Below are 24458 nucleotides of genomic sequence, written 5' to 3' on the forward strand. Positions count from 1 at the left end.
ACCACTCCCAGCTAATTTTTTTTTTTTTATTTTATTTTATTTTATTTTATTTTTTTATTTTTTATTTTTATTTTTTATTGATCATTCTTGGGTGTTTCTCGCAGAGGGGGATTTGGCAGGGTCACAGGACAATAGTGGAGGGAAGGTCAGCAGATAAACAAGTGAACAAAGTTCTCTGGTTTTCCTAGGCAGAGGACCCTGCGGCCTTCCGCAGTGTTTGTGTCCCTGGGTACTTGAGATTAGGGAGTGGTGATGACTCTTAACGAGCATGCTGCCTTCAAGCATCTGTTTAACAAAGCACATCTTGCACCGCCCTTAATCCATTCAACCCTGAGTGGATACAGCACATGTTTCAGAGAGCACAGGGTTGGGGGTAAGGTCACAGATCAACAGGATCCCAAGGCAGAAGAATTTCTCTTAGTACAGAACAAAATGAAAAGTCTCCCATGTCTACCTCTTTCCACACAGACACGGCAACCATCCGATTTCTCAATCTTTTCCCCACCTTTCCCCCCTTTCTATTCCACAAAACCGCCATTGTTATCATGGCCCGTTCTCAATGAGCTGTTGGGTACACCTCCCAGATGGGGTGGTGGCCGGGCAGAGGGACTCCTCACTTCCCAGTAGGGGCGGCCGGGCAGAGGCGCCCCTCACCTCCCGGACGGGGCGGCTGGCCAGGCGGGGGGCTGACCCCCCCACCTCCCTCCCGGACGGGGCGGCTGGCCGGGCGGGGGGCTGACCCCCCCACCTCCCTCCCAGGGGGCTGACCCCCCCACCTCCCTCCCGGACGGGGCGGCTGGCCGGGCTGGGGGACTGACCCCCCCACCTCCCTCCCGGACGGGGCGGCTGGCCGGGCAGAGGGGCTCCTCACTTCCCAGTAGGGGCGGCCGGGCAGAGGCGCCCCTCACTTCCCCGACGGGTCGGCTGGCCGGGCGGGGGGCTGACCCCCCCACCTCCCTCCCGGACGGGGCGGCTGGCTGGGCGGGGGGCTGACCCCCCCACCTCCCTCCCAGACGGGGCGGCCCGCCGGGGGGGGGCTGATCCTTCCACCTCCCTCCCGGACGGGGCGGCTGGCCAGGCAGGGGGCTGACCCGCCCACCTCCCTCCCGGACGGGGCGGCTGGCCGGGCACAGGGGCTCCTCACTTCCCAGTAGGGGCGCCCGGGCAGAGGCGCCCCTCACCTCCCGGACGGGGCGGCTGGCCAGGCGGGGGACTGACCCCCCCCACCTCCCTCCCAGACGGGGCGGCTGGCCGGGCGGGGAGCTGACCCCCCCACCTCCCTCCCGGACGGGGTGGCTGGCCGGGCAGAGGGGCTCCTCACTTCCCAGTAGGGGCGGCCGGGCAGAGGCGCCCCTCACCTCCCGGACGGGGCGGCTGGCCAGGCGGGGGGCTAACCCCCCCACCTCCCTTCCGGACGGGGCGGCTGGCCGGGCGGGGGGCTAACCCCCCCACCTCCCTCCCGGACGGAGCGGCTGGCCGGGCAGAGGGGCTCCTCACTTCCCAGTAGGGGCGGCCGGGCAGAGGCGCCCCTCACCTCCTGGACAGGGCGGCTGGCCGGGCGGGGGGACTGACCCCCCCACCTCCTTCCCAGACAGGGCTGCTGGCCGGGCGGGGGGCTGGCTCCCCCACCTCCCTCCCGGACGAGGTGGCTGCCGGGCTGAGACGCTCCTCACTTCCCAGACGGGGTGGCTGCTGGGCGGAGGGGCTCCTCACTTCTCAGACGGGGCGGCTGGCGGGCGGAGGGGCTCCTCACTTCTCAGATGGGGCGGTTGCCAGGCAGAGGGTCTCCTCACTTCTCAGACGGGGCGGCCGGGCAGAGACGCTCCTCACATCCCGGACGGGGCGGCAGGGCAGAGGTGCTCCCCACATCTCAGACGATGGGCGGCCGGGCAGAGACGCTCCTCACTTCCAGGATGTGATGGCGGCCGGGAAGAGGTGCTCCTCACTTCCTAGATGGGATGGCGGCCGGGCAGAGACGCTCCTCACTTTCCAGACTGGGCAGCCAGGCAGAGGGGCTCCTCACATCCCAGACGATGGGCGGCCAGGCAGAGACGCTCCTCATTTCCCAGACGGGGTCGCGGCCGGGCAGAGGCTGCAATCTCGGCACTTTGGGAGGCCAAGGCAGGCGGCTGGGAGGTGGTTGTAGCGGGCCGAGATCACGCCACTGCACTCCAGCCTGGGCGCCATTGAGCACTCCAATGTTTTTTCTTTTTTTTTTTTTTTTTTTTTTTTTGTATTTTTACTAGAGACAGGGTTTCACCATTTTGGCCAGGATGGTCTCGATCTCTTGACCTCATGATCCGCCTGCCTCGGCCTCCCAAAGTGCTGGGATTACAGATGTGAGCCACCATGCCTGGCCGAGATATTTTTACGTAGGCATGCAATGCATAGTAATGACACCAGGGTAAATAGGGTATCTACCACCTCAAGCATTTGTCCTTTGTGTTTCAAACAATTCAACTCTAGTCTTTTAGTTATTTTTAAATGTACAATTAAGGCCAGGCACGGTGGCTGATGCCTGTAATCCCAGCACTTTGGGAGGCTGAGGCAGGTGGATCACCTGAGGTCAGGAGTTCGAGACCTGCCTGGCCAACATGGCCTAACCTCATCTCTACTAAAAATACAAAAATTAGCCAGGCATGGTGGCACGTGCCCGTAATCCCAGATACTCAGGAGGCATAAAACCATCAGATCTCATGAGACTTACTCACTATCACAAGACTAGCATGGGAAAGAAACACCCCTATGTTTCAATTACCTCCCACAACACATGGGAATTATGGGAACTACAATTCAAGATGAGATTTGGGTGGGGACACAGCCAAACTATATCTTTCTGTCCCGGCCCCTCCCAAATCTCATGTCCTCACATTTCAAAAGCAATCATGCCTTCCCAGCAGTCCCCAAAGTCTTAACTCATTTCAGCATTAACTCAAAAGTCCACAGTCCAAAGTCTGATCTGAGATGAGGAAAGACCTTTCCACCTATGAGCCAGTAAAATCAAAAGGAAGTTAGTTACTTCCTAGATAAAATGGGGGTGCAGATATTAGATAAATACACCCATTCCAAATGGGAGAAATTGGCCAAAATGAAGAGGCTAAAGGCCCCATGCAAGTTTGAACTCCAGCAGGGCAGTCAAATATTAAAGCTCCAAAATGATATCCTTTGGCTCCATGTCTCACATCTAGATCACACTGATGCAAGAGGTAGGTTCCCATGGTATTGGGCAGCTCTGCCCCTGTGGCTTTGCAGGGTACAGCCTCCCTCCCAGTTGTTTTCATGGGCTGGTGTTGAGTATCTGCCACTTTTCCAGGCACACAGTGCAAGCTGTAGGTGGATCTACCATTCTGGGGTCTGGAAGACAGTGGACTTCTTCTCACAGCTTCACTAGGCAGTGCCCCAGTGGGGACTCTGTGTGGGGGCACCCACGCCACATTTCCCTTCTGCACTGCCTTAGCAGAGGTTCTCCATGAGAACCCCACCCCTGCAGCAAACTTCTGCCTGGATATCCAGGTGTTTCCATATATCTTCTGAAATCTAGATGGGAGTTCCCAAACCTCAATTCTTGACTTCTATGCACCTGCAGGCTCAACACCAGGTGGAAACTGCCAAGGATTGGCACTTGCATCCTCTGAAGCCACAGCCTGAGCAGCACCTTGGCCCCTTTTAGTCATGGTTGGAGTGGCTGGGATGCAGGGAACCAAGTCCCTAGACCATATATAGCATGAGGACCCTGGGCCCAACCAACAAAACCATTTTTTCTTGCTAGGCTTCTGGGCCTGTGATGGGAGGATCTGCCCCAAAGGTCTCTGACATGCCTTGGAGACATTTTCCCCATTGTCTTGGTGATTAACATTTGGGTCCTCCTTACTTACGCAAATTTCTGCAGCCAGCTTGCATTTCTCCTCAGAAAATGGGATTTTCTTTTCTATTGCATTGTCAGGCTGCAAATTTTCCAAACTTTTATGCTCTGTTTCCCTTTTAAAACTGAACACTTTTAACAGCACCCAAGTCACCCCTTGAATGCTTTGCTGCTTAGAAATTTCTTCCACCAGATACCCTAAATCATCTCTCTCAAGTTCAACGTTCCACAAAGCTCTACGGTAGGGGCAAAATGCCACCAGTCTCTTTGCTAAAACATAACGAGAGTCACCTTTGCTCCAGTTCACAAAAAGTTTCTCATCTCCATCTGAGACCACCTCAGCCTGGATGTCATTGTCCATATCATTATCAGCATTTTGGTCAAAGCCATTCAACAAGTCTCTAGGGAGTTCCAAACTTTTCCACATTTTTCTATCTTCTTCTGGGCCCTCCAAACTGTTCCAACCTCTGCCTGTTACTCAGTTCCAAAGCTACTTCCACATTTTCAGGTATCTGCAACAACATGTCACTCCTGGTATCAATTTACTGTATTAGTCTGTTTTCACGCTGCTGATAAAAACATACCCAAGACAGAGCAATTTAAAAAAGAAGAGGTTTAATGGACTCACATTTCCATGTGGCTGGGGAGGCCTTATAATCATTGCTGAAGGTAAAAGGCACATCTCACATGGTGGCAGACAAGAGATGAGAGCTCTTGCAGGGAAATTTCCTTTTATAAAACTATCAGATCTCATGAGACTTGTTCACTATCACAAGAATAGCACGGGAAAGACCTGCCCCATAATTCAATTACGTCCCACCAGGTCCCTCCCACAACATGTGGGAACTGTGGGAGCTACAATTCAAGATGTGATTTGGGTGGGGACACAGCCCAACCATATCAGTGTATGTCCTTTTTAGATTTTTTAAACACTGTATTGATTTATTTCCTTCTATTATTTAAACCCCCATCCTTTAAGCTCTCAGCATTTTCAGATCACTTAAAAATATTTCTCAAGTAGTCTTTGCAAAATTCTACAACATAAACTCTTTAAAATGTCCTTAGGATAACCACTGTAGTCCCTTATCAAGATAGAGTGACCTTATATAACTCTCTGTACCTCAGTTTCCTCATCTGTCAAAGGGCAGTAACAATGGTACCTATATCAGAGGGTTGTCATAGGGAGAATATCAGTTAATGCATGTAAAGTGTTTGGAATAGTTTCTATCTATAGTAATCATTCAAAAAGTAATAGTGACTTCTCTATTATGAAGTTCAGTACTATTAGTATACATGAGAGCTGAGTGGTTGGAAGGAGATATTTCTGGCCCAGTGTTATCGTAGGATGATATCAGAGAGTGAATCGGTATTTGATCTTTTCAGGATGAATAAATATAACACAGTGTTTGTTCTTTTTTATTTTTTATTTTTGTCATTTGAGACAGAATCTCACTGTGTCACCCAGGCTGGAGTGCAGTGGCATGATCACAGCTCACTGCAGCCTCACCTCCCAAGCTCAAACAATCCTCCCACCTCCACCTCCCAGGTAGCTGGGACTATAGGTGTACCATCACGCCCAGCTAATTTTTATTTTTACTTCAGTGGAGACAGGGTCTTGTTATGTTGTGGAGACTACTCCTGAACTCCTGGCCTCAATTGATCCTCCCACCTTGGCCTCCCAAAGTGTTGTGATTATAGGTGTCAGCCACTGCACCCAGCTAATTTTTTGTATTTTTTGTAGAGGTGGGGTTTTGCCATGTTTCCCAGGCTGGTCTCAAACTCCTGAACTCAAGAAATCCACCTGCCTCAGCCTCCCAAAGTGCTGGGATTATAGGCATGAGCCACCACACCCAGCTATCACAGTGTTCTTTCTGTATCCATCAAAGACTTGAAGGGACCTTAAACTCTGCCCTTGAGACTTTTGTAGGATACACAGAGTCACCAGGCAGACAGAGATTCCTTGCGATTCTAACCACGTGACATTTAAACCTGTAGATCCAAAAACTAATGCCTTGCACCTTTATAAGGAACTGAAAACAGACAGGGTTTGTTATTCACCCTGCCTCCTCATACTAAGAGTACAAACTAAAGCAAGGGTGGCGTGGTCATGATTGGGAAAGTGACGTGGTTGATGTGGCACAGCATAATCTCACGAAGCAGTCCCTGCATCCCTGCCCAGCTTCTTATTTAAAGAATGATAGGCCATGCCAGTCTGAGGGCTGACCCATTTGCACAGCAACCCCTGCCCCCTGCCCCTCACCCTGGCTGTGATTTATGCATGGCCAAAAGCACATCAGCTAATTCTCTTGCAGCCTAAGTGTCTCCCCAGCATGCCATTTGAAGATGGCTTATGGGCAAAGAGCTCATCTCTGGAATGCTGAAAGAGTTAAATATTTGCTCAGTGGGCACTGCACCAAAGGCAGCCCTAGCTTTTTCACTTTGATTGTTGCTTTAAGGTAGGATTTTACACCTCTATCTGCTGTATACTTAACCATCGAGACAGACTTGTCAGCCTCAGAAAAGCAGACCAATATACACACTCCCTTTACCTAATCAGAATCAATTTTCCATTTCTGATTCCCAAGCCTAATCCTTTCATACTACTTCTCTAAGTTCAATATGACTGGAGAAGGCTCAAAGAGCTTCAGATAAAATTTAAATTAATATTAAAGTAAGGGATTATCTCAGCTGAATTTGAGGAGGTCCATTTTTTTTTCAGCAGCTGGTGCTGTGTTTTCACACGCATGTAAAAGTATTCTGTAGAAAATGTCAATCCTACAAATCTGGGGGCAGGGCATAAGGTTGATTTAACCAATTGGGAGATATTTTTCATGCCTTCTCAAAGTAACTCGCAGATGCCTGACAGCAGCAGCTGTTTGGGCTCCTGCAACGGCATTGCTCTATGACTCAGAGGGATGTTTACGCCAGAGAATGTTGCCACTGCAATACTACCCTCAGATGCCCCAGGAGAAAATAATTTGGAGCAATGAGTGGGAAAGGCAGGTCCCTGGGAAGATTTAGTCAAACTCAGATCCATATCTGAATGTAATTAATTAGCGGAATATGGAAAGGTGGAAAATACATGGGCTTTGGAGTCAGACAGACCCATCTATGATTCTTTGCTCTGAGCACTTTAGTTAGTCCAGCATTTATCTACTCTCTCTCACTCAACTAATATTCATTAAGGATCTATGTGCCAGACACTGTGCTAGGTGCTTGAGATATAATGATAAGCAGGACCGGCTGTATAATTTGTGGGACTAGTGCAAAAGAAAAATGCAGGACCTCTTGTTCAAATATCATTACCAATTTCAAGATGGCAATGGCAGACCATGAAACCAAGCGTGTGGCCCTTCTGAGTATAGGGCCCTGTGGGACTGCACTGTATGTCCATGAAGCTGGCCCTGATGATAAGCCTCAGGAAAGAAGAGACTTTGTCTTCATGGAGCTGAGTTTCTGTGAAGAAATTTATTAATCACACTAATTAATCTAAAATTATGGCTGGTCGTGGTGGCTCACGCCTGGAATCCCAGCACTTTGGGAGGCCAAGGCGGGCGGATCACGAGGTCAGGAGATCGAGACCATCCTGGCTAACACAGTGAAACCCCATCTCTACTAAAAATACGAAAAATTAGCCAGGCATGGTGGCACGCGCCTGTAGTCCCAGCTATTCGGGAGGCTGAGGCAGGAGAATCGCTTGAACCTGGGAGGCAGAGGTTGCAGAGAGCCGAGATTGCACCACTGCCCTCCAGTGTGGGCAACAGAGTGAGACTCTGTCTCAAAAAAAAAAAAAATGACTATGACAAGGGCTGTGAAGGAAAGGAGCCTGTGCTATGCATGCTTATGAGAGAGGTTTGACTAGTCAAGGAGACCAGGAAAGGCTTCCCCGTAAGAGTAATGCTTGGGATGAGATTTGGAGGCTGGATAGGAGTTAACCAGGCAGAAATGAGAGCTGATCTTTGAGGGTCTTCATCACTCCAAAGCCCATGGACAGGGGTAAGCCTGCAAAGGAGAAAGAGGAGAAAATGCGTAGGAAGAAAACTAGGAGAGGGTCATGGAAGCCAAGAGAGGGTAGTGCTTCGAGAAGCAGAGAAGATCCACTCAGGTGACCCTGGCAAGTGAATCTCACATGCAACACAGAGATACACTCCCAAAGGCTTAGTGGAATTCCTGGCACATAGGTCATTTTTGTTTTTATTTTCATTTATTTATTTTATTTTATATATTTTTTGAGACAGGGTCTCACTCTGTCACCCAGACTGGAGTGCAGTGGCACAATCTTGGCTCACTGCAACCTCTGCCTCCTGGGCTCAAGTGGTCTTCCCACCTCAGCCTCCCAAGTAGCTGGGACTACAGGCACGCGTTATCGCACCCAGCTAATTTTTGTATTTTAAGTAGAGACGGGGTTTCACCATGTTGCCCAGGCTGGTCTTGAACTCCTGATCTCAAGCAATCTGTCCCCCTTGGCCTCCGAAAGTGCTGGGATTACAGGCGTGAGCCACCATGCCTGGCCCACATAGGTCATTTTTATTCCTTTGTAGTAATTGTCCTTACTTGAAAGCAAGTTCATCTTTTCCCAATCAGATGATCCAATTCTCAACCTTGGTGCATATTTCAGAGAGGGAAGTTGAGGCACAGAGAAGCCAAGTCGAAGGTAAAAAAGCTAGGGCTGCCTTTGATGCAGCACACACTGGGCATTCCAGAGATGAGCTTCCTAGGAGGTGGATAATGATCTTCAACAGGCATGTGAAGCCACCCAACTCGTGGCCCATCACCACACTCTCTCTCATTCACTGCACATCCACCTCTCTATTCTTTCAGTCCCAGGATGTTGCAGTCTTTTCCACCCTGTGGCCTTGGCGTGCTGTTTCCTCTTCTTGGAGCATTCTTCTTCATGCCAACCCCACATGCTTGACCTTTCTTAATGTTTCCTCATTCTTCTGATTTACTTTAATACTTCCTTGCCCCGTCCAGCTCAAACCAAAGTAGATGCTCTGTTTTTCTCTTCAAGTTATCACAAATATAATATGTAAATAAATAACAAATATAAAATGTCATTATTCTTGGCCAGGCATGGTGGCTCACACCTGTAATCCCAGCACTTTGGAAGGCCGAGGCGGGCAGATCACTTGAGGCCAGGAGTTTGAGACCAGCCTGGCCAACATGATGAAATCCCATCTCTACTAAAAATACAAAAATTAGCCTGGCCAACATGATGAAATCCCATCTCTACTAAAAATACAAAAATTAGCCAGGCATGGTGGAACACACCTGCAGTCCCAGCTACTTGGGAGGCTGAGGCATAAGAATCTTTTGAACCTGGGAGGTGGAGGTTGCAGTGAGTCAAGATGATGCCACTGCACTCCAACCTGGGCAATAGAACAAGACTCTGTCAAAAAAAAAAAGTTATTATTCTTACAGGTCCTTCTTTTTTCTTGATACCATTTATCCTCCTTATGCATCTACTTGCTAATAAAGGTGCGTCATTTCACTGTGGACTCCCGGCAGGCAGGTACTGTGTCTGTTTGTATTCCCACTGCACACCAATCATCTGGCACACTGAAATTACAAAATGAGTGAACACAGAGACATGTTCACCACAAAGTCAAGGAAGCCCCAACAATGTTCCAGTCTAAGCTTGACTCAGAGAGGAAAATGGTCGTGAAGATTAATTAAGGCTCCATTTATGATAACGTCTGCAGGTGCATGTCAATTCCGCAGATCTCCTAGCAGCATAGCAACCCACATATCAAAAGGGAAGTTTTCTGTATCTTGTACGCAGTCTCTTCATTGAGGTAATGGGGTGTGGGGGTGAATGGGTGGATGTGGAGGGGTGTGTGTGTGTGTGTAGGAAGAAGTACTTACAATCCATCAAACAGGACACAGTGTCAAGATCAACATTGGGCTCTGAGATCCCCTGTGACTTAACAATTTACCTATCATTCAGGATGGATGTCTGATGAGAGGTGGGGATGGGGTAGCACTGGCATAGGGAATGTAAACACCTGAGACTTAAAAACATGTGGTTGTTCAAGAGTGGTCAGCTTACAGAAGTTCATATCAAATTCCTTTTTTTTTTTTTAAATGAATCAGGGTTTTGCTCTGTTGCCCAAGCTGGAGTGCAGTGGTAGAATCGTAGCTCACTGCAGCCTCAAACTCCTGGGCTCAAGCAATCCTCCTGCCTCAGCTCCCAAGTAGCTGAGACTACAGATGCACACCACCATGCCTGGCCAAGTTTTTAATTTTTTTATAGAGATAGGGTCTTGCCATGTTGCTCAGGCTGGTCTTGAATTCCTGGCCTTAAGCAGCCCTCCCATCTCAGCCTCTCAAAGCACTGGGATTACAGGTGTGAACCACCATGCCCAGCCCATGTCAGATTTCTAACAAAGAATAGGAAAAGGAGCAGATTCCAAGTTTTCCACCCCTCTGAATTCATGCTGATACTGTTTGAATATTAGGCCTCTTTATGATAATATTGGGTCTCTGCAGAAGCTGTTTTCTGCAACCTGCACTTGTTGATGCTCTTCAACAAATTTGGAAGGACAGGAATTGGAAATCATGTGGCTAAAATCACATGGTCAAGGACCTTGGGCATCTTCTTCATTGGTGTGGATTCAGCAGTTCACAAAGTGCCTGGCTAAAAGTAGAGGTTCAGTAATATTCCTGAGGAAGCATGAACAAGGAGATGGTGAAGTAATACAGAAAAGTGGAGGAAGCCAATACAGGGTGTGTTTCTCAGCAATTGAGACAATTTTACTGGGGGTTCTGGGAGGCCATATCACACACATCTCAAAACTCTCTCTATTCCCCAGCAGGGAGGAAGCTAGGGCGTTTATACTTCATCTCCCATCCACCTGGCCTGTCCCTAAAGGGTCAAGAAATGACCATTGGGTGGAGAGTCAGTAAGATCCTGGAGGCACATACTGGCATGGTCAGTGCCAGGGGACATGGGTAGGGCACCAACAGGGTCTGCTATAGAGGAAGAGAAAAGCAGAGCAAAGGGCAAGAACAAAGGAGAAGCTAGAGATGAGCTGAGTGTGTGTGTATGTGTGTTTGCTCATGTGTGTTCGTGTTTGTAGAGTAGTGAGATCCATTAACAAAACATTTTAAACAATAAATAGAAAATCTCCACGATTAACTCTATACAACTCTTATCTCCATCTGAAACAAGCACTTTTAAATTTATAAATTTATAAAAATTGTTTCTCTTGCATGAATTTTCAAACAGAGCAACACATTATAAAGTGTTTATGAATAAAAATAGCTTCATAATAGAGAATGTTCTCCAAAGGGCTAACAAACATATTCAACCTCCTTGGTGATCAGGGAAGTCCCTATCAAAACAATGAGATATTGACTCTTGGGCGGGCGCGGTGGCTCATACTTCTAATACCAGCATTTTGGGAGGCCAAGGTGGGTGGATCATTTTAGGCCAGGAGTTTGAGACCAGCCTGGCCAAAATGGTGAAACCTGCATCTCTACTAAAAATTAAAAAATTAGCTGGGCAGAGTGGCATGCGCCTGTAATCAATCCCAGCTACTGGGGAGGCTGAGGCACAAGAATTACTTGAACCCAGGAGATGGAGGTTGCAGTGAGCCGAGATTGTGCCACTGCACTTCAGCCTGGGTGACAGAGCGAGACGAGACTCCATCTCAAAAAATAATAATAATAATAATAAGATACCATTTTGGGGGGAAAATATTGGGGGAAATATTTAAAATATTTGTAGCATTCAGTGCTGACAAAGATATTGTGCAATAGACATTGCGATATGTTGCTGTTAAGACTTTGAGTTACTACAAGTTTTGGGGAAGGAAATGTAGCAGTATGCACCGAAATTAAAAATATGATACCCCTTTACCCAGGAATTGTTCTTCCTGAAGTCTCTCCTAAATAAGTGAAAGTACCAGAATATAAAGCTATTCATATAAGGATGTTTACTGAAGCATTATTTGGGCAAAAATTTTGGAAGCAACTCGAATGACCAATAAGATGGAAAAAATGAAAAATTTTTATATATTCACACTAATAAAAATAGTGAATTAGTGCTGTATGTATTGCCTTGGTAATATTCGAGATATATTGAGGGAAATCAAACATTTGTACTATAATGTGCATAGTTCAATCCATTCAACATTTTTTTTCCCTCAGAGATGGGGTCTTGCTCTCTTGCCTGGGCTGGTGTGTTGTGTCATGATCAGAGCTCACTGCAGCCTTAAACTTCTGGGCTCAAGTCATCCTCCTGCCTCAGTCTCCCAAGTAGCTGAAATTATAGGTACAAGCCATGGCGCCCAGCACATTCAAATATTTAAAAAGGAAAAAGTAAAAGGCTTACATATGCACAAATGTATTTGTCCAAAATAGAAAAATGTGTGGAAGGATACACATCAACTGTTACCATTAGTTACCTTGAGGTTGGAGGTATAAACTGTTGAGAAAAAGACTCCTCCGTGTTGGCGGTCCATTGAGAAACCGGTATGTGGACAGATATTTGGGGACCTTGAAAATGAGTGGAATCATTATGTGGAGGATTAAATGAATTATACTCTCTTTGGGATATAGCCAAAGAAATAGCTACATCTCTTCTCTTTATGACTTCTTTCCTTTAAAAAAAAAATGGTATGACCATTCGGGACATAGGCATGGGCAAGGACTTCATGACTAAAACACCAAAAGCAATGGCAATAAAAGCCAAAATTGACAAATGGGATCTAATTAAACTAAAGAGCTTCTGCACAGCAAAAGAAACTACCATCAGAGTGAACAGGCAACCTACAGAACGGGAGAAAATTTTTACAATCTACCCATCTGACAAAGGGCTAATATCCAGAATCTACAAAGAACTTAAACAAATTTACAAGAAAGAAACAAACAACCCCATCAAAAAGTGGGCAAAGGATATGAACAGACACTTCTCAAAAGAAGACATTTATGCAGCCAAAAGACACATGGAAAAAATGCTCATCATCACTGGCTGTCAGAGAAATGCAAATCAAAACCACAATGAGATAACATCTCACACCAGTTAGAATGGTGATCCTTAAAAAGTCAGGAAACAACAGGTGCTGGAGAGGGTGTGGAGAAATAGGAACACTTTTACACTGTTGGCGGGACTGTAAACTAGTTCAGCCATTGTGGAAGACAGTGTGGCAATTCCTCAAGGATCTAGAACTAGAAATACCATTTGACCCAGCGATCCCATTACTGGGTATATACCCAAAGGATTATAAATCATGCTGCTGTAAAGACACATGCACACGTATGTTTACTGCAGCACTATTCACAATAGCAAAGATCTGGAACCAACCCAAATGTCCATCAATGTATAGACTGGATTAAGAAAATGTGGCACATATACACCATGGAATACTATGCAGCCATAAAAATGGATGAGTTCATGTCCTTTTTAGGGACATGGATGAAGCTGGAAATCATCATTCTGAGCAAACTATCGCAAGGACAGAAAACCAAACACCGCATGTTCTTACTCATAGGTGGGAATTGAACAATGAGAACACTTGGACTCAGGGTGGGGAACATCACACACCGGGGCCTGTCGTGGGGTTGGGGGAGCGGGGAGTGATAGCATTAGGAGATATACCTAATGTAAATGACGAGTTAATGGGTGCAGCACACCAAATGGCACATTTATACATGTGTAACAAATCTGCACGTTGTGCACACGTACCCTAGAACTTAAAGTATAATAAAAAATAAAGCACTGCAGTGCTATATAGCATGGCAGTGCTATAGAAAACCCACATGGCTGAAAAGTAGGCAGTAGTTAAGCAAACCACAAGGTACTAAGTCATAGAGCAATAGAATAGTAGAGGCCAGAAGTATGGTATCTGTTGGGTATGTGTTTGAGTTCTGGCTCTACTAGTTGCTGGCTGTGTGACCATAGGCACATTGCTTATCTTTGAGCTTTGATGTCTTTATTTAGAAATGGCAATAGCAATAGTGTCTAGCTCATAGATTTGCTCTGAGGATTAAATGAGATATGCATATCATTATGATTACTACCACTTTATAACTTATGAAATGAATAAGTAAATGAATATGTGAATGGAGAACTCTGTAAGTTGCTGTTACTTGAAAAGGCAGATTAGGACATGTTGCTCGATCTTAATTTTACAAAAATTACTTACACAATCATTAAAAGCAAAAGGTCTTAAAATTTTGTAAATGCCAGTAGTTGGTATTTTAACATTGAATTATTTGTCTCTTTAATTTTATTGATACTTTATTTTATTTATTTATTCTTTTAATTTAATTTTATTTTAAGTTCCAGGATACGTGTGCAGGACGTGCAGGTTTGTTACATAGGTAGACGTGTGCCATGGTGGTTTGCTGCATCTATCAACAGATCACCTAGGTATTAAGCCCTGCATGCACTAGTGATTTATTCTGATGCTCTCCCCACCTCCACTCCACCATCCCTACAGGCACTGGTGTGTGTTATTTGCCTTCCTGTGTCCATGTGTTCTCATTGTTCAGCTCCCACTTATAAGTGAGAACATGTGGTGTTTGGTTTTCTGTTCCTGTGTTAGTTTGCTGAGGACGATGGCTTCCAGCTTCATCCATGTCCCTGCAAAGGACATGATCTCATTCCTTTTCATGGCTGCATAGTATTCCATGGTGTATATGTACCATATATCCTTCCTTTTCTTTTCTTTTTTCTTTTCCTTTCCTTTCTTTTCTTTTTTTCTCCTTCCTTCCTTCCTTTCTTTCTCTCTCTCTCCTTCCTTCCTTCCTTCCTTCCTTTCTTTCTTTCCTTCTTTCTTTCTTTCTTTCTTTCTTTCTTTCTTTCTTTCTTTCTTTCCTTCTTGAGATGGAGTTTCGATCTTGTTGCCCAGGCTGGTGTGCAATGGCACAATCTCAGCTCACTGCAACCTTCGTCTCCCAGGTTCAAGTGATTGTCCTGCCTCAGCCTCCCAAGTAGCCGGGATTACAGGCATCTGCCACCATACCTGGCTAATTTTTTTTTTTTTTGTATTTTTAGTAGAGATGGGGTTTCACCATGTCGGCCAGGCTGGTCTTGATCTCCTGACCTCAGGTGATCCACCCGCCTCTGCCTCCCAAAATGTTAGGATTATAGGTGTGAACCACCGTGCCCGGCCCATTTTCTTCATCCAGTCTATCATTGATGGGCATTTGGGTTGATTCCATGTCTTTGCTATTGTGAATAGTGTTGCAATAAACATACATGTGCATGTATCTTTATAATAGAATGATTTATATTTATTTGGGTACATAGTAATGGGATTCCTGGGTCAAATGGTATTTCTGGTTCCAGATCCTTGAGGAATCACCACACTGTCTTCCACAGTGGTTGAACTAATTTGCATTCCCACCAACAGTGTAACAGCATTCCTATTTCCTCAAAGCCTCACCAGTATCTGTTGTTTCTCAACTTTTTAATAATTGCCATTTTAACTGGAGTGAGATGGTATCTCATTGTGATTTTGATTTGCATTTCTCTAATGATTAATGATGTTGAGCTTTTTTTCATGTATTTGTTGGCCGCATAAATGTCTTATTTTGAGAAGTGTCTGTCCATGTCCTTTGCCCACTTTTTGATGGGTTGTTGGTTTCTTGTAAATTTCTTTAAGTTCCTTGTTAATTCTGAATATTAGACCTTTGTCAGATGGTAGATTGCAAAATTTTTCTCCCATTCTGTAGGTTGCCTGTTCACTCTGGTGACCGTTTCTTTTGCTGTGCAGAAGCTCTTTTTTTTTTATTTTAAAATTTTTATTTAAACAAGACAGGGTCTCGCTATGTTGACCAGGCTGGTCTTGAACTTCTGGCCTCAAAAAATCCTCCCACCTCTGCCTTCCAGAGGGTTGGGATTACAGGTGGGATCCAGTGCACCCACCTGATACTTTACTTTAAAGGTCGTTAATTATTTAATTACATAATAGCTTAAGTAACTATAACATATTGAAAGCAAATCCAAGAAACAAAAATGTTTAGCCTACTCTTTGACAATAAAAAGTAATGATTTGTGGTAGGCTTTATACAAGTGTTTATTATGTCTCCCCCACATTCCCTACACACACACACACACACACACACACACACACACACCCTCCTCCCAGAATAGTACCACATTCCCTAGGCTGCTCATCAAGCTTGTGGCTGGCAGTTGCAGTCTTACCAAAATACAGTCTTCTAGGATGTCTTGCCAGAAAGACCAAGGCCACGGCTGGCTGAGGCAGTTGGAGCAGATTCACTCAAGTCAGAGATCCAAGAGCAGGGAACACACAGACACTGTGTACCTATGCAGGAAAACTATATCAGCCTGGTGACAAACAAACAAAAACCCTAGAAGCCCCTGGTCCTTAGTAGAGCAGATGAGTCCCCTCAGAACTGGCTCAGCTTCTTTGTTAGTCACCCAGGCCCCTACCCTTTGCTCTGGCCAAACCAGCCCTCTCACCAGTCCCTGCACACACCGTGACATACACACCTGCTTGCCTTTGCCCTGGCTGCTTTCTCTCCTCCACATCCCTCCAGCCTCACCTGAAAAACTTGCTTGATCATTCTCTTCTCTCCTTCCCACAGAATGTGGAATCACTGTCCACTCTGCATGGGTACATTCTTCCTCCAGAGCACCTACCACCCTGTACTGGAACTATTGGGTTTTCTATGATGACCCTAACTAGACTATCACCCCTACTCATTTTTGTTTTTCTTTCACCCAGCACAATCATGGATAAATAGCAGGCATCCAACACCTATTGGTTGGCAAGAACTGCAAAATACATGGAGAATGAAAACACAGGGGAAAAAAATCACTTAGTGACATCCAAGGATAATTGAATCCAGTATCTCAGTAGTGCACAACCAATTATAACACAGAATTAAGTATAAACCTAGGTCATGCTCAAATGTCACCCAGAGGGTTCTAGTTACAAGAAACATAAAAATAACTATGATAATAATTTCACCTAATTTAATCTCTGCTTTCCATGAGCTCAAACATAGTAATATACGCTACTCTGATATTTTCTTTTTTCTTCCCTTTTTATGCTTTCCTTTTTCTCCATGTTATTCATAAATGAATTGACTGCATATTTAACTATACATTTTTATTAAGCCCCTATTGTTTGATTAGCCCTGTTAATTACAGAAATTACATTGTAATTATAATAACTCTGCTGGTAAGTGATGGAGCCAAGATTCTAAATCTGAGCATTATAGAAATTGCATTGTAACTTGTAATTTATTTATTTCTTTTCTTTTTTGAGATGTAGTCTCGCTCTGCCCCCCAGGCTGGAGTGCAGTGGTGCAATCTCGGCTCACTGCAACCTCCGCCTCCTGGGTTCAAGCAATTCTCCTCCTCAGCCTCCTGAGTAGCTGGGATTACAGGCACCTGCCACCATGCCCTGCTAATTTTTGGCCAGGCTGGTCTTGAACTCCTGATCTCAGATGATCTGCCCGCCTCGGCCTCCCAAAGTGCTGAGATTACAGGCATGAGCCATCATGCCCGGCCGACATTGCTATTTCTGTAATGCTCAGATTTAGAATCTTGGCTCCATCTCTTAACAGCTGAACCGACTTTCAGGAAAATGCTTGACCTCTCTGGCCTACAGTTTCCTCATCTATAAAATGAGCATGCATTTAATAATACCTTCATCAGGAGTTTATTGTGAGGATTAAACAAAGCTGTTGATCATTGCCATCAGCATGAAAACATTCTCTAGAATCTTTCATGTAAAAGCAAAACAAAGCCTGTCTTGAGCATTGTCTTTGAGCTGCCTCTCCTTCACACATGACAGTGTCTTGAGTCATTGGAAGCTGATGCTTCCACTTCCTCACTTCCGTCTCCTCAAGTCACTTCAATTTGGTTTCCTTTCCTCCTATCCACTAGGACTCACCAAAGTCACTGGTGACTTACATCATGCCAAATTCAGCAGTCATTTCTCTAGTGTTATTTTCATCCCTCAACAGCATTTGGTACCTTTGGCCTTCTTTCTTTTAAAACTTTTCTTCTTTTCAGCTTCCCTGCTATCATACTCTACTTGTTTTCTTTTTAGCTCGCAAGCCTCTACTCCTCAGTCCCCTTTACTAACTCTGGTCTGCCTGTAAATTTGGAGTCTCAGAGTTTGTTCCTGGGCCCGCTGTCTTCTGTAGCAGCAGAATTTTAGGACATCTCATCTGGACCTGTGGTTCAATTGATAGGCCAATGACTCTCAAATCAATACCTCCAGCCCTGAACTCTTCCCTGAATGAACTCTAGGTTCAAACGGTCAACTGCCTACTTAATCTCTCCACGTGGATGTCTGTACCAGGCATCCCAAACAGCATGGCCAAAACTGAACTTTTTACTTTTTTTCCCCAAATCTGCTCCCTCTTCTGTCTCCCCCATCTCAATAAATGGCAATATCACACATCCAGAGACTCATGCTAAAAATTTGTGAGGTCCTTGATTTCTTCTTTTTCCCCCACCTCCCTACATTAATTCATCAGCAAACCCTGTAAACTCTAATCTCCAAAGCATATCCCAAATATTACACATCTCTCCATCCCCTTGCCACCAGTATCATCCAAGCCAGCTAGACAGATGTAAAACCCTGTTAGCTGATCTCCCTGATTCTGCTGCCACCTGCACCATAAATCCAATCTCATCACAGCAACAGCAACCAGAAAGTCTTTTTTTTTTTTTTTTTTTTGAGACAAAGTTTCCCTCTTGATGCCCAGGTTGGAGTGCAATGGTGCGATCTTGGCTCACCGCAACCTTCACCTCCTGGGTTCAAGTGATTCTCCCGCCTCAGCCTCTTTGTTAGTTAGGATTACAGGCATGTTATCTGGGATGTTTGTTATAGGCATCTTTGTTAGCTGGGATTACAGGCATGCACCACCACGTCGGCTAATTTTTGTATTTTTAGTAGAGATGGGGTTACTCCATGTTGGTGAGGCTGGTCTTGAACTCTGGGCCTCAGGTGATCTGCCCACCTCGGCCTCCCAAAGTGCTGGTATTACAGGCGTGAGCCACCGTGCCCAAACCAAGTCTTATTTATTTACTTATTTTTTTGAAGTCTTGCTCTTGCCTAGGCTGGAGTGCAGTGGCATAATCATGGCTCACTGCAGCCTCAACCTCCCAGGCTCAAGCAATCCTTCCACCTCAGCCTCCCCAGTAGCTGGGGCCACAGGTGTGTGCCACCACGGCTGGCTAATTTTTGTATTTTTTTTTTTTTTTTTTGTAGAGACGGGGTTTCACCATGTTGCCCAGGCTGGTCTCAAACTCTTGAGCTCAAGCAGTGTTCCTACCTTGGCCTCCCAAAGTGCTGGAATTACAGACCGGAACTACTGCACCTGGCCCAGAAACTCTTAAAAAATAAAATAAATCATTCCATTTGTCTCAGTTTGTGCTGTTATGACAAATTTCCATAAACTGGTGGCTTACAAACAACATAAATTTATTTCTCACAGTTCTGAAGGCTGAGAAGTTCAAGATCAAGGTGCTTGGCCAATCCAGTATTTGGTGAGGATCCACTTCCTGGTTTTACAGATGGCCATCTTCTTGAATCTTCACATGCTGGAGTGCAGAAGGACGGCAAGCTCTCCTGTCTCTTGTCATAAGGGCACTAATCCCATTCATGAGGCTCTACCCTCATGACCTAATCACCCCTGAAAGACCCACCTCCTAACACCATCACATTGGAGGTTAGGATTTCAACATATGAATTTTGGGGAGACATACACATTTGGTTCATAACACTACTCCTCTTCTTAAAACCTTCCGTTGGAAGGTTTTAAGTCATTGATTTTCCCCTACACTTAGAATAGACTCTGAAATCTTTCCTGAACTTCAGAGTGCTGCAGGATCTAACCTCTGCCCACCACTCCAACCTCATTTTGTAACTCCCTGCCTTCCCCTAAACTCCACTCACACCGACTTCCTCCAATAACACAAACTTGTTCCCATTTAGGGACTTCGCGTTGTCTGTTCCCTCTGCCTCTTCCAGAAACAGTCTTCTCCTTGATCTTTGCCTAAGGATGTGAAGTGTGGACGAAGATGTAACAATAATAAATCCAGAAGGGGGAAGTTCCATACATACCCATCTCTGCACAGAGTTGCATTTAAAGAAGCTAAAGTTGGCCGGGCGCGGTGGCTCACGCCTGTAATTCCAGCACTTTGGCAGGCTGAGGCGGACAGATCATTTGAGGCCAGGAGTTTGAGACTAGCCTGGCCAACATGGAGAAACCGCATGTCTACTGAAAATACAAAAAGTAGCCGGGTGTGGTGGTGCACACCTGCAGTCCCAGCTGCTTGGTAGGCTGGGGCAAGAATCGCTTGAACCTGGGAGGCGGAGGCTACAGGGAGCTGAGATTGCACCACTACATACCAGCCTGGGGGACAGAGTGAGACTCTGTCTCAAAAACAAAACAAAACAAAAAAACAAGAAGCAAAAGTCAACAGAAAAAAAATTATAAAAGGCTTCCACTTTCGCTTGCATCTCTCAGAGAAATTTCAAAAAAAACCCAAATGCATATTTCACTGCAGCACTTATTAAAATCCTCTCTCCTGTCTGATCTACCTCCTTTGCACTCTGCAGTTGCAAACCTTTCTCCAGCATCTCCAAACCTCTAACATCCATTCCCAGAATGTTTTCCTTTCACTCTAACTCCTACTACCTCCATCCCCAACTTTTTCTTTAGGCTCACCTAGCTTTCCTTCCATAAGCAAGAATCCTTCCTTTTTAGGAGTTTGGGTGCGGGGAGAATGCCCTTTGACAGGCCAGAGAGAAAAGGAAAGCTTTCTTTCCTTTTACGTGGCTTTTTCTTGAGTCCTATAACAAGGATGTTTGGCAACCTATAGGAAAGAATGTGTCATAGTCAAATTAAGCGGAGACAACCAAATTAGGAGTGGAAAGGCACATGAAAGGAATAGCAGCAGGTGGGTTTGCCAGGGTGGAAGGGAGGAAGGGATGACTCAACAACCTGATTGTAACTTCAAATACCACCTCTACTCTATTGATATGTCTGTTGGATGTTACGCATGTGGTAGAATTTTCACAGTTGCAAAATTAATTCTGTCCATGAATATAAGGTGATTTGACATCTTTGGAGCAGATGTTATTGCTTAAATTTTTAAGGGTCACCTGTGAAAGTGAGTTACTGAATAATCAAATTGAGAAGAAACACATTACCAGATTTTGCTTGAAATGCATGAACAAGCTTATTGTTGTGAGGAGCAGAGAAGATGAAAGACCAGGGTGTTAGCGAACTTATTTTCTCTGAGGTTTAGAATATAGGTTTGCAGCCTGACAATCTAGAGTCAAATCTCACCTCCACCTTACTTCCCAGCTCTGTGACCTTGGGCAAACTACTTAAATGTTTATTCCTGAATTTTCTCATCCGTAAAATGAGGACATTAATACCTACCACATAGGACTGCTGTACTTGATAAATTATTGTACCAGTGACATTATCACATTCACCTTGAGCTGGAGAGTTAAGAATGGTTTCTTTCTTCTATTAAACCTTTTGATGATATAGAGCTTGAGCATTGTAACTAAATCTAAAGGGAGTGAGAAAAAAAAAAACAACAACAAAGGGGCTGGGAGAAATTTTCATTTGACTGAGCTGTTACTAGCTGGGATAATAGAATCATAATATATGACGAGCAAAGACAGCGCTGCAGATTTTTGGCCAGGTATTCACTGAAACCATTAGCACTTCATATGTCAGAAGTTAAAACCTAACCCCATGAGTGAGGCAGTTTGAGCCTATATTTATAACTGCTCTGGAAGTCTGGTGCTGAGATGAAAGATCCTTATTCATTTGGGATCTTAGTCAAGTTCATGCAAATGGAAGGAAAGGGAGGAAGACTCCAGTTAACTGGTGCTAATCTAAGACAGGAGCTGGGATCGATGTCTTAACTTGCCACAGAGATATTTTCCAGAGTGGCTACCAAGTAATGTTGAACTTGGAGGGATGTAAATATTGTCCAACAAAGTATAGTGTGGCTTGTTTATTATTTTTTAAGGAGTGGCTTTCTCTTTATTATTATTTTAAATTTATTCTACTGTCTCTGTCATAAGAAAGGCTTGAAGGCTTGAATATTCCTGAATTGCTTATCTACAAGGAAAGCTGGCTTTGGGCATGTGTTCTTGGTAATTCTAGTTTTCCTTTTGCTCTGAGGACAAAGTTGGCTAAAACCAAGCGTAACTGGAGTTATTAAGATTTTCTTACTGTACCTGTCACCAGCTAACTCAGACACCCACTCTGAACATGTCACCAGTCCTGTCTAATGTCTCCTTAGGCAGACCATTACAAATGCCACAGAAAAACAGGGCGAAACATGAGTTTTGGAACAAAGAGGCTTTTAAAGAGGAAAGCAAAGCAAGAGAATGGAGAGACCCCCCATTCACTTGCCTTTTGGTTGGGGTTTTGCAGTTGCATCAGACTCTGGGCACTTAAAACACTTCACTGTCATCTGTAATAGGATAAGGCAAGAGAGGTTCTTTGTTCAGGGTTCAAGTGCTCTCTCGTGACCATCTCAAAATAACCCTGAAGTGTAATACAGTAGGGCCTCACGTAACTAAACCCACAAGTCTGGGACCTGTCATCATTGTCAACCCAATTGTTCTCTCCTCCCCTCTTAGGCAAGCAAAGCACTTGAATAAATTTTTGTGTCAACACTCAAAGTTGCATAAACTCCTTATTTTTACTTTTCCAAATCCAGTAGGAGTTTCTCTGCCAGTTATAGGGAAATATATAGAAGGAGGACATATCAGGTGCTTCTCTTCCAAATAAGCTTTCCTTGTGGCTTACGCTGTTCTTCACTTGGATTTGAACCCGATCAGCGGCTTTCCTTTCACCAAAGGATCTTATTTTTGTAATTTGTAGGACTTTGCAAGAATTGTGATATTCTCAGCCAGCCCTTTCTTCATAAGGCATGTGTGCCACTGTTCAGCGTGTATTTATTCCATTAGCCAAGTTATTGCACTGAGTTGAGCATTAAAGAAATCTGATCGTTTCCTTGGTCTCTATTTTGGAAGATGCTGGAGATTTATCCTTGGTGACAGCATGTAAACAATATTTAAACAAGGCTAACAAAGAGAAAGTGTTGAGATAGGAAGGTAAAACTGCAAATGTTTTGTTTCAAGTGACATCAAGATGCAACAGAGGAGATGAAAGAGAGGACATTATAAAACGGGTCAGTTTCTAGAGTTAAAACAACACAGAAAACAGCACATGAAATACATGTGTATAGAACGGTGTGAAATTGACAGAAAGGAAGGAAATACACCAATGACATTGAATGCATGGGTAATGGAATTTCAGATGATTTATTTTTTCTTTTCTATGTTGCATGGGATTTTAATATTTCTATAGCTTTTCTATATCTTGTCTACATCTATGTGGTTTTACATAACCTTTGCCATCTTTTGCAAGTGCTTTTTGTAGAATAAATTCCTAGAAGAGGAAGTGTTTGTACAAACTAAAGTTTTTAAAAGAGTATAGGCCATTTTTACTTTAGAAATATAGCAAATTTAAATAATAAAATGTTATATAGATAAAACTTCTAAAACTTCATTTTCTTTTTAAAATTACTTTTGTCGGTTTCTTTTTATCCTGGTTACAAGTGGTACACGGTATAAAAAATAAAAACTGTTACCAAGTTAATAAGTAATCCTCCATATTATTATTAACTATAGTAATAACTTTATGGATTCTATTATAATCCTGGACTCTATCATAATACTGTTATATTACAGGATATTATTATAATGCTGTTTTGCAATTTGCTTGTTTCCCTCAATGTATCTCAAACATATTACTCCATGTCAATATGTATAATTCTTATCATTTTGATGGTTATATGCTCCTTTGTTTGGGAGAGGGAAGTTCTTTTTCTTTTTTTAAATTTAATTTAATTTTTTATTTTATTTATTTATTTTGAGAAAGGGGCTCACTTTGTTTCCCAGGCTGGATTGCAGTGGTGCTAGTGCAGCTCACTGCAGCCTCAAGCTTCCAGGCTCAAATGATCATCCTATCTCAACCTCCCAAGTATCCGGGGCAACAGACACATGCCACCTCACCTGGCTAATTTTTTTTTGTTGTTGTTGTTGTTGAAATGGGGTATCACCATGTTGCCCAGGCTGGTCTTAAATTCCTGAGCTCAAGCAGTCCTCCTGCTTCGGCCTCTCAAAGTGCTGGGATTACAGGCGTGAGCCACCATGCCCAGTGCATATGTTCCTATGTATGTACCATTTTAATGTACAGCAAATATGTATAATATATTTAATCAAACTCTCATTACTGGACTTTGGGCTTTTTTTAGCAATTGCAAACAGTGCCACAGTGAACATCCTTTTACATAACTTTACCGCTTTGTGCACAGAGATTTGTAAAGTAAATTTTTAGAAATGGAAAAGTAAGTTTCCAAATCAGGCTGGCGAATGGGTTAAGCAGCCTTTCCAACTTATCATGACCACAGGATGATCATTTACATATCCTGTAAATATCCGTATATCTTGCAGACTGCATTGTCTGAAGAGACTGAGTTTTGTTGGAAAAATGCAAAGTATGTTTTATTTTCAGTTTCCTCACCAGTAGATGGCACCTAGTCTTCCTTTACGATGGA

This window comes from Gorilla gorilla, chromosome 10 (assembly GCF_029281585.2).
Source record: "Gorilla gorilla gorilla isolate KB3781 chromosome 10, NHGRI_mGorGor1-v2.1_pri, whole genome shotgun sequence".
Classification (NCBI taxonomy): domain Eukaryota; kingdom Metazoa; phylum Chordata; class Mammalia; order Primates; family Hominidae; genus Gorilla; species Gorilla gorilla.